Source organism: Mustela putorius, unplaced genomic scaffold, assembly GCF_011764305.1.
Source record: "Mustela putorius furo isolate JIRA1106 unplaced genomic scaffold, ASM1176430v1.1 tig00000198_pilon_pilon_pilon, whole genome shotgun sequence".
Classification (NCBI taxonomy): Eukaryota; Metazoa; Chordata; class Mammalia; order Carnivora; family Mustelidae; genus Mustela; species Mustela putorius.
In genome coordinates, this window is record NW_025421311.1 from 307517 (window position 1) to 319558 (window position 12042).

Here is a 12042-nt window from a genome sequence, read left to right on the forward strand (position 1 = left end):
GTCTCAACTTAATTAATCTGGGGGTCGCAAAAGTTCCCACGGTGGTAGTTTGCCTTAGTCGTTTCACTACCTTATAGGAGGATGTGTGGGGGGTTCAGTTACTTAGTGTCACCTAGAATATGACAAATATTAAGGAAACATTAAGAAGTGAAGGAGTGATCCCTGTCCCCATGACGTCTGCGCAGTGTTTTTGCACACCCACTAAGGCCTTCAGCAAGTGCAGGCAGAAAGTCGGGAGGGCCGCCACGTCTGGAGAACAGAGGAGTGAGGACCTCCTTTCCTTTGCGGAAAAGCAGTGCTGGACAAAAAGTGGGCATTTTGAATTAATGCACTTTTTATACTTAAAAAGGAAAAATGTCACAGATTCACGTCTCCCCAAAGACATGAGAAAAACAAGTAAACACTGAGATTTTCAGACAAAATGGAACATTATTATTTTTTAATTAATTTATTTATTTTCAGAAAAACAGTATTCATTATTTTTTCACCACACTCAGTGCTCCATGCAATCCGTGCCCTCTATAATACCCACCACCTGGTACCCCGACCTCCCGCCACTTCAAACCCCTCAGATTGTTTTTCAGAGTCCACAGTCTCTCATGGTTCACCTCCCCTTCCAATTTCCCCAACTCCCTTCTCCTCTCTAACACCCCTTGTCCTCCATGCTATTTGTTATGCTCCACAAATAAGTGAAACCATATGATAATTGACTCTCTCTGCTTGACTTATTTCACTCAGCATAATCTCTTCCAGTCCCGTCCAGGAACATTATTATTAATTAACATAGTTGTGTTTCAGCTTCGGAGGAGAGAAAAATCTTGCAACAGTTATGAAAGTCACTGTGTAACGTTCAGATTCAATAAGCACTTCTCTTTAAGGAAAGCGAAACATTGACGCTTCCTTTGATTTTCCAAACACGAGTAATCCAGTTTGCCGACTCTCACGTAACACTCATGGTGTTGAAAAACTTGCAGAGGACCAGCAAACAGAGAGAGCGTCTCACAATGTCACCGCAGTCAGAGGCATTAACTCAGATGGGTTTGCTGCCTGCGTCGTACCAAAACACGTCTGAGTGAGTGAGGAGATGCGTTGGCTCCCTGAGTTCAGAAGGGAATCAAGCCTAAATAATAAAGCAGCTTGTGAGCCAGTGTTTTCCCACACGTTATGTTTGGGGGGATGAGGCTGGTGAGTGTTGGTATTTATTTTTTTTTTAAGCTTTAAGAGCTAGAAGTTCTCTGTATGGTGATTACCCTCCGCCCCCGCGTCCCAGTCAGAGACGAAACGTATGAAGAGCTAGTTATCGGTCTAATATTTATAACTAACACACACCTTTGATAGGCAGCCTAATGACCCAGGTTTGAAATATTTTTCCAGCTAGGTATCTTACAGCTACACTCTGGCCTTACATGGGACACACACCTATCTGCTCCCCCTCGATGTCCTCCCCTCCCCCCACCGCAGGCAACAAGTAACTGGGAGAACCAGTCCGCTGACCCTTGTATCTGTGTAGTTCTTTGGAGATACAGTATCCGGTGGAAAAGCGCGTCAGCCAGCAGCTGCAGATCCGCAGTCCGTGCTGCAGATCCGCAGTCCGTCCTGCAGCCTGGTGTCAGGTGGGGGCTCCTCCGAAGCCTGGCGGTTCTGGGTTCGCCACCATGCTTGGCTGTCAGGGGTGCTGTGGGCTGTTCACGTTGGTTTCTTGGAAGGAAACTCTGCACTGGGCAGTGGAGGGAAGCGATTGACTGGAGCTCAGGCCGCTTGCCTCATGGCACCGTGCAGTGGGGTATAAGACTATTACTACAAAAATGAAAGTCCCACGTGCTCTGAGTGTCTCACTGGTGGTGACATACAATGTATTTTGTGCCAGATTACTCCTCATTCCTGAGCTCAGGAATCTGATCCCTCTTCAGTATGATGATTCATATTAAATAATAATCAATATACATGATTATAGTTCATTGTTGGGGCACCTGGGTGGCTCAGTCAGCGTCTGCCTTGGGCTCAAGTCATGCTCTCAGGGTCCTGGGATCAAGTCCCACATGGGGCTCCCCTGCCAGCGGGGAGCCTGCTTCTCCTCTCCCTCTGCAGCTCCCCCTGCTTGTGCGCTCTCTCATTCACTCTTTCAAGTAAATAAATAAGACATTTAAAAAAGATAATTTTTATTGTTAAGTCATAATTTATAAAGAGTTTTTTAAAAGAAGATGCTGAGTCTTCCACAAGAAGTAGAATGGCGAAAGAATCCTAAACTGGAAAAACAAACAAACATGAAATCGCCTCAGAAAAAGAGTTCAGCTTTGTGGGTGAAGGACAGCGCGCTTACGCGAGGGAGAGGACCGCTAGCTCCGTGGCAGCTGGGGACGGAAGACGAAGCTGGGTTGCGTGCTTATTCCACAGGCTCGCCGGAAAGTTGCATACTTTCCATGAAAACTTCTTCTGAAAATACATGTAACTGATCAAATGACTTGGTCATTTGTAGAGGAGTTTCTCATCCATTATCTCAAGTTCACAACTCATTATGACCCTATGCAGTGGACATGAATCGTTCCATCAAGGGTGTTCATGGTCAAACACTCATAAGTGGGTCCTTCGAGTGTTTTGTTTTTAACGCGTGCATTTTATTATAAATAAGATATTCCAATAGAGTGACTTTAAAATGCAAGATCGTGGAGTGTTTTTATGTCTCCTTGTTTATCGTTTTGAGAGTGCCCTCTAACACGGCATTATTCATTTGCTTATTTATACTTCTGGTCATCTTTTCTGCACATGTATCCCACAGAGACGCTGAGGGAAGAGGCGGAGTCATCCGTCATTGCCTCTAACACAAACATGGCACGCTGTCGGAAGTCTGTGTGATTGCTTTTGGCAGTGGGCCAAAGGGCCGCGGCACATGGGTGTGTGTGTGTGTGCCCTCATATACTCGCACATAAATAACATCCGGGGGAGGGCAAAGTAGAGTTTAAGCAGACTTCAGGAGAGGCGCCCCTGCATCTCTCCCAGCCTCCTTACTACGTCCACGCTTGTGATCATCCTCTAACGTCATAAGAAATAGAGGAAGGGCTTGGAGAGCTCAGAGCTTCACAGTTTGGGAGACAAATTCTTGTGCACTAAATATGTAAGTCGTAAACAAGTAGCATATCCTAATCGGAGTGTTCTCGAGCAGTGTTTCCATGAGCTTCATCAAAGATCTGCTCGAATACAGAACAGCAGTTGGGGGTGTGGATCCCGAGAGTCCTCTTCTTCTAGCAAGCTCCCAGGCGGTGCTGAGTGCTGGTTCCGTGCAGACCGCACTTTCGACCGGACGCGGAGCTCTTCCCATGACACTGTGCTCTTCTCTCTCCCCTCTGTAGCGGCTGTCGTTTGCTTCGATATTCTGTCTCTTACATGTGCCATATCTTGAGTCATTATTTTTTCTATTTTCTCACATGTAAATACATCAGTCTTCAACAAAGCCTGGGATAAAGTTCTGTTGAATAAATGAGCTATGTTGTAGGAATCTGAAGTCATAGTCTGTGTCATGTGAGCCTTTGATTTCTTAAACACTGACAACATACAGTATATGGCATGTCCGTCAACAGACGAACAGATAAAGTGGATGTGGTCCATATCCACAGTGGAATATTACTCAGCCATCAGAAAGGATGAATACCCACCATTAATTGCATCGACATGGATGGGACTGGATGGGATTATGCTGAGTGAAATAAGTCAAGGAGAGAAAGACGATTATCCTATGGTTTCTCTGATATGTGGAACATAAGAGATAGTGTGGAGGACCGCAGGGGAAGGGAGGGGAAACTGCGTGGGAAGAAATCAGAGAGGGAGACAAACCATGAGAGACCCTGGACTCCAGGAAACAGACTGGTTGCTGGAGCGGGGGAGAGTCAAGGGCTGGGGTAACCGGGTGACGGGCATGAAGGAGGGCATGTGATGTGATGAGCACTGGGTGTTACACACAACTGAGGAATCACTGAACATTGCATCAATAACTAATGGTGTACTGTATGTTGGCTAGTTGAATTTAAATTAAAAAAGGGAAAAGAATATAGAGAATCTGATAATTAAAGTAAACAATTTTTACATGAAAGACTGGAATAATACTTGAGCTGATCGTTTTGGCAATCCAGAGAACACAGCTGGTATCTATCCTGCTTCACAGGGAATCCGGACTTGGAAGAGGTGGGGTTCAAGGCAGACTCAAAAGAACAGAGGGCACCTCTGCATCAATCCAGGTTCACAAGGACCTGAATCTGAGACTCTGGTGTCGGTACCCACCTGCCGTATTTGTCAGCAATCCTGACAGCTGCGGGAAAGCAGTTTCCTGCAGGTTTGACATCAAGGTTTCCAGCAGGACACCTGGTGCAATAGAAGCCACACACCCAAGTGAGGTTCCAGAGCCCAACACGCAGTTTCCTGACCCCTGAACTCACCAGGGTTCCTGACACCACCTCGAGGTTCCAGAACAGTATTGGGTCTACCTGAGACCAAGATCTGAGCCAGACATGAGGACACGCTTCACCCTGCTGTTTATTGAACAGATTAACTAGTGAGACACAAGTGAGACTGTGTCTTTGCTATCACCTCCAAGTCTCGTTTGTTTAGGATATCTTCATGTAGTCTCAGTGGTTTCGCCTGGTTTTAGGAGGGTTCTTGAAAGCATATTGGAGGATGTGAGAGCCATCTGGCTGACACATCTGTCACCCCGTTGATCACCAGGGTTGATCTGGCTGATCTGGCTGGCTAGACAGGTGTCCCCTTCCTCCCTCACCACTCCCTGTGCGTCCCTCCCGAAGAGGACCACCCTGAGAGAGGAAACCATTCTTTGGTCAAGTATATGAGTAGCTGTTCTCCCCTGTTAGAATGTCCAGACAAGCTCTCAAGGGCCTTTTGTAGGGGACTTATGGGAGTCAAGCAAGCTTCCAAGACTCTAGACACATCCAAATGAGGCATGTAGCTGTCTGCCTTTCAGAAAAAGCAAGCAAGCATGTTGGATCACTCAGAGCAAGCACAAGACAAGGGATGAAGGGCGGACTGTGATGTCATGGTCATTGGCCCAGGAAGGGGCTTCCCGTCTTCATGAAATCAGGGAGCCAGGCCGTGTCACAGATACCTCGAGTGGATGCCCACAGCTCCTACTTCTTGGTCCATGGAGCAAACACTAATCAGAAGTTTGATTTTAAAAAGTGTTTGAGTAGCTAATAATTTTTAAATTTATGACCTAGTTTTTCTACGTACTGTGGAAGTCTTCCTGGTTTAAAGTGAATATGCTCTTCGACTCACAAGATAAATTAGTCCGACAAAGACGCACCGCCTAAAATGGACAGACGCCGGGCTGTTTACATGCTGCGCGTCTGTGATCTATGAGGTGTGGTGTGCCGAGAAGCTCTTTCCTTTCTCAGTAGGACATCAAAACAAAGCAAACTTGAAAACAAAGAAGTGATAAATAGTTCTTCGACAAGACAACAGTGAAACAATGAGTAACTGTGTCAGTGATTCCAGAAGTCTTTGGGACCAACCCAACTGCTCCCTTCAGTGACTCCAAATTGCTACTTGATAAGTACGTTTTTATCGACTTGCATGTAGACTTGAATCTAAGTTGGTAAATCTTGTATTAAGCCTCTATTTTCATACAGATATATGAAAAACATAAATGCTCAAAGAAAGGAGTGTTACCTCCATATATGGACTTTCCCTTTCCCTTCAAGGTACCAGCAACATGATTAAATATAACCAGTCAGGTTCCCTCATTTTAAGAGGAAATAGGACTGTTCATGTTACAAATAACTGTGCCACAGGCTATAACTTATTTGGGAAAGAATATACCATTTTGGGGAAAAGACCATTTTGCTTAAGTTTCTTGGTTCGACAGCAACGCTGACTCTACACAAACATGTTTCAACAAAATATACTGATGGAAATTCAAGAAAATGGAAAATGGACAAGTAGATTTAAATTATCAATATTTGTATTAAAGAATAATAAGGAAAATCAACAAAGAATAGAACCTTTTCTACTTTTTAAATTATTTGGAATATAATATTAGTTTGAAGAGATTTCACTGTATACAGTGTCTTACTAATAAGATCTTACGGTTGAAGATGACTCTTTTGAACAGCTTTACTTGAAATTAACCCCTTAAATAAGAAAAAGGACAAAATATGAGATTTTATTAGGTTTTTTTTCTTAAAGGAAGTTACCCTTTTGATAAAATTTACAATCCATTTTAATTAAAATGGGTCCTTCTGAATTACTTTTTGTGATACTTGGCTGGACCTTATCAAGTATTCATTAAAACAGCATTTGATATATCATCGGTATCAAGATTAATATCTAAAAAGGAAGATAAATATCTGAAAAGGATAGATAAGATTAACACAAGAAACTACAAGCAAGATGCTGAAATCCATAACATAGATTCAATAATTAACAGGGAAGACAGGAAAGGGATACGTGCCTGCTGGTTTGATCAGAAATAGCTTTCTTATGGAGTAGTACCTGAATCACTGAGTTATTCTACTTCTGATCTGCTCTTTCTGTAGGTACAAGGAATATATTGAACTTACATTAAGTTAAATTTGTCTTCCAGAGCTAATGCCATTCTGCCTACATCAAGGCTATCCCAGCACGGAGTGCACCTGCCCTGTGGACACTGAGGGTCGGTCACCCGGTGGGTGGCCTGGGAGAGCTCAGGAGGCCACGGGTCCATGCAACCAGGGACGCGTCTCCAGCTGTGACCTGTCTCAGTTGTTACTTCAGGCTTCGGGAGGACAAGGGAGATTCTGTACTGAACCATCCCTTTTAATTTCGTGGATTCTCTTACTTTTGACTTGCCGCTGGGAAGAACAATAGAGAGTCTACGGAAGAGCCTCACAGCTCTGGGGCGCCCCTTCCCCTCAGTGTGGCGCATCCCGGGTCCCTTCACCGGTGGGTCGGCACTGTCATCCCGACTCCTACAGTCTGTCCCTTCCTCCTTTGTCTCCTCCCTCCCCTGTCCTTCCCTCCTCAATTCCTCTTTTTCTCAAAAATCAAACACATGGACGAGCACTTTCAGGCACTTGGCTTTCAGAACTGGAAAGGCCGCAGAAGAGTCTTTAGAACAGCCCCGGGTTTGAAAATCACGAGTAGTTTACCTTTGAGATCCTGTTACGTCCTGCTACGACTCTGGCCTGGTCCTCTGCTTCCTCATCTGTAAAATGAAAAAAATCAGAGAATTCTATAAGCTCAATGAGAATATCAAGTGACGAAATATACCTGAAAGCACTTTTGAAACTTCGAAGTCTTAGACAACAACCGAGCTGCTTTTCAGGATGCCACATTTGCCTAGCGAAAGGCCTGCCGTTGTTACTCCGAAGTTTACTTCTATCTTTTTATTATTATTTTTAACCATTCAATGTTTTTACTTCATACCAACCCTACCTTTACTCTAAAAAACAAACAAAAAAACTTGGAGTGAATGTTAACCAAATCATTTTACCATAAACCTAGCACATGCATTTCAAGGTTCTAGTGCTAGGAATGTCATTATGATCAGTTTACTCATCAGTAACACTGTAGCATAGACCACAGGAGCACATGTCATTTGATGGGATCCTTGCCTCTTACCCTCAGCTTTACGTCAGAAGGGAACTGATTCTGAACCCCCAGAAATTCTGTCCCAACCCCAGGAAGCACAGAAGACATCCTGTCACACAACTTTGTGTAAGATGTTGTAAAACAAAGCCCAAGTTTTCTTACCTTTCTATAGGAAATGGTCAGTTATTTGATAAATACTAAAACGCTTCTAGGAATTCATTTCATGAGTTTGTTTACCAAACACATTTTGGAGGAACTGACTACCAGAAGAGTTCCTTTGGAATTTGGTCCACAGATTCACTTAACAGGTTGGAAATTTAAAACCTTCCAGAAAACAAGGAAGTGGGGAATCCCTAATCTTAACATGTGGTTGTTGAAGGGATATACATACCCACTAAAAAGTCTGCTCACAGAAGGCACAAACTATAGAGGGTTATGTTGTTAGAGTCGAGACAAAGAACTGGCTGATACCCTTCTTTGTTTCATGAGCCCCATAGCTAAGATGGGTAGACCCAAAAGCACGGTCTATTCCTGTAACCAAAAAACAATTAAAGATAAAAAATGTAATTTGTTTTACTGCATACTTTTCAGCCATTAATTGAGATATAAATATGAAAGATTAAAATCGCCTTAAAAGGGGGGTGGTAATAGCAGCCACCAGAGCAATATTCAAGCATGATTTCAAGGATGCTTTCAGATGCAGAGTTAGCCTTCTTTGTCCGAAGTCTTCACAACTTCATCAAAAACTTCATCAGTACACTTAGACGCAGCTATTTTCTTGGCTTTCCCCATCACTTCGTAGAAGTCAATAATTGGCTTTATCGACTGAAGATAGGTCCGAATTCTCTTTTCCAAGCTCTCTGTTGTCATCACTTCTACCAAGTACTCTTTCCCCTTCTAAGACATCGTTCAGTAAGATCTCATTATTACAGTCAAAAAACAGAACCAAAGACACCCATGCCTTTCCATCCATGGTCTTGCTCCAACCTTGAAGATTGTCTTGATTTCTTGGAACCCATCAATCGAGAAATGTTTCTTCTGAGCATTGACAGCCACTATCTCTGACCCGTTTCCCTCTTTAACAAACTGATGGTCATCTCAGCTGGCTCCGTCTTTCCGTCTTTAATGTTCTTTTCAGTGAGTTCACCATACTGTGAATTTGGGTTCTTCTTTCCATCATGAAGAAGTCTCCTGCAGAAAGGTGTGTGTGTCACCGTGTTTTAGGTTACTGGTTTATTGTGACGAAGATGTGACTCAGGAACAGCCAGTAGCTGCATAGCTCTGGGGCACAGAGCTTCCCTGCCCTCCCCAGGTAAGGGTCTTCCCCTGAATCTCTGTGTGCTCACCAACACAGCGAAAGTTTACTTTTAAATGAATACCTTTTAAGACTGAAAGCTAAATTTAAAATTTTTAGCAGAGTTGTCTAGGAAGAGACAACAACCTATCTGCTTGCTAACATATTAGGAGTGTTTTGTTTTGTTTTGTTTTAATTAACTCAGAATAAAGAACAGACTCTGGAAAAACAAGATGGAATTAGGTGAGTGTTGCTGGAAGAGTGGGAAGGATGGACGGGGGGTTACGGTGGGTGAGATTAACATGAGAAGTCTGAGTACCACAAGAAAGACCTGGAAGGAAAGGATGGGTCCCCAAGACTCAGGCTTTGATTGTATCCGTCTTCCTGTTCACGTCTGTCTCCCTAACTGCAATGGAAGCCCCTTGCCCACAAGAGTTGGGTTTCTGGACCTTGTGTTTCTGTGTGTTGTCAGTGCGGAGAAACCAAGGAAGTCAGTGAAAAGTCTATTTCCGTCTTCCTGAGACCTGTGCTTCCGTCCGTCCGTCCGTCCGTCCGTTGGCTCCTCCTTCTTCCCTCGTCCCTTCCCACCTTCAAGCACTGACAGAGAAAACACTAAGAGCGAACACTGCAGTGAGTGACGTCTGTGAAGGGGATGGAAAGAGCAGCCAGTATAAATGGAAATTCAAAGATTTTACAGAAATTTTACACCTAAATTTTACAGAAATTACTAACATGGAGTATGTTGAGAAATGGTTATCCCTGGTGCAAAACTGAGGCTGCGACTCAATGTGCTCCAACAAGTCGAATGATTGTAGATAAGTATTAGAGATGGTTTAGGAGACTGTATTTTTTCTCTTCCCATTCATAGTTTCAGCAGCATCCGTGTCAGGGATTTCTGGAAGTCTCTCATCGATCACCGTCATGGTTGGACGACTTCCCCAGGCCAGGGAGGTGTGGACATTACATTGTGCATACCTGGTGGTGGGTGGTAGTGGGTATGTTTGGCTCTTTGCATGGTTTGTGTCAAGTGCACGTAGCAGCCCTTCACAGTGAAATTCGTTTCCAGAGACTTTGATCCGAGGGGAGATGCCTGCAGCTTGGACAGATGCCAACAGTGTGTCTTTCCTGAGGACAGCAATCAATGACTCTGGCTCTGATTCCAGTTAACTGGCATTCCTGGGAAAATGCTAGAACAAATCATGATAAAATCAACTTGCAAATGCTTCCAAAAGAACACAGATCTGTGAAAAACAAAGATGGAAAATTACTCTCAGATGCTGGGGTTCAGAGTGACGTGAGTTTGGTCGATTAAGAAGATATGTTGTAGTTAAAGTCTATAAGGTTTTGATCCTTTCTACACACCACCACCAGGCCACTGGAAAAACAATGGAGGTGAGCCAGGGAAACAGGGGTGCCCTCCAGGGCAGGGATCCTGTGAACCCACATGCTGGTGGCAGGGAGAAAGCGCCCCCATCAACCTTGCTCTCTGGGGCCACAGAGGCAGCACCCAGACCATCAAAAGCAACCATCCTAAGTTTAAAAACTCTCCTGTGACCCCTCTTCCTCCTCCGGCTCCAATTTTCTGATCTTATTTATATAAAATTCCTTGAGAGAGTTGTGCATAACCTTTGTCTGCAAGTCTTCTTCTGTTTCAGGACCAGCTACATGAGTTGCTGGGGCCAGAACAAAATCAAACTGTGAGGCCTCGTGTTCAAAATTATTAAGAATTTCAAGACAGTGATAGCAGAGCCTTTGTCCAACATGAGGCTCTTGTAAAGGGGGACGTTGTGTGACTGCCTGGGCCATCCACCTGGGTCTAACATCCCGCTCTGATCCGGGGCTAACATCCCGCTCCTACCCGGCTCTCATCTGCCACCAGTTCCACGAACAGAGTCTTGTCAGCGTCACCGGTGGTTTCCATGGTCTCCATTTGCTTCACCTGATAGTTCTCGTCCTCAGCTTCGTGGATCAGTCCGTGGACTTCGGCAGAGCGACGCCTCCCTTCTTGTCGCACTGTCTTTACCGGGTTCTTCATTCCGCACCTCTGCCTTCCATCACCATGAGAGGAGAAACTGATGTTGTTTTAAGCCACTAAATTTGTGAGGATTCATTGCATCCGTAATAGCTCGTCAATCCCGTCATCGTTACACTGGCCTGCCTGGCTCATCCCTGGGACCTCTCGCCTTCTCTGTTTATACCCATCCCCACGTGGCTTTAAAATAGTCAGTTTCAAGGTTTTAAAATACCAGCTATCGAAATGCAGATGCAGATCCGGGATGAGACACCGCTTTGTGCGTGAGAACGGCTAGAACCAGGAAGACAAGAAATGAGTGCTGGCGAGGATGCGGAGAAAGGGGAACCTTGTGCACTGTTGGTGGGAACGCAAACTGGTGCAGCCGCTCTGGAAAACACACGGAGGTTCCTCAATAATTAGAAATAGAACTAACACGATCCAGCAATCCCCGGTCGGGGAACATATGCAAAGGAAATGAAATCGCTTTCTCAAAGAGATATCTGCACTTCTGGGTTCATTGCAGCATTATTTACGATAGTCAAGACGTGGAAACAATCTGTGTCCACTGATGGGTGAGTGGGTAAAGGAGATGGAGTGTATACATGAAACACACACACACATATACAATGGAATGTTATTCATCCATTAAAAAGGGAGGAAATTCTTCCATTTGTGACAACAAGGATGGCCCTTGAGGGTGATGTTGAGTGAAATAAGTCAAACAGATACTATATGATCTCACATATATGTAGAATCTAAAAAATCCGAACTCATAGAAACAGAGGACAGATTTGGTGGGGGAGGGGTTGAGGGAAATGGACAAAGGTCGTCCAAAGGTACAAAATTCCAGTTATAACATAAATTATTTCTGGGGGTGTAACATACAGTGTGGAGACTATAGTTAATTGTATTATATTGTATATATATTTTTATATTATATTTTAAATTTTCTAAGGAGCATCTGGGTGTCTTAGTTGGTTAAGTGTCTGACTCGATTTTGGCCCATGTCATGATCTCAGGGGTCATGGGATTGAGCCCTGCATTGAGCTCCACGCTCGGCACGGAATCTGCTGGAGAGTCTCTCTCTCCCTCTGCTCCTCCCCCAGCTTGAACATGTTATCTCTCACTCTCTCAAATAAGAAAAAAAAATGTTTTTAATTTAAAA

The 12042-nt window shown here is 44.2% G+C and overlaps 1 pseudogene; it reads right to left on the reverse strand.

The window, feature by feature from the left end:
- Window positions 1–8274: 8274 nt before the first annotated feature.
- On the reverse strand, window positions 8275–10898 carry LOC101673029 (annotated as a pseudogene).
- Between the last annotated feature and the right edge of the window lie 1144 nt (window positions 10899–12042).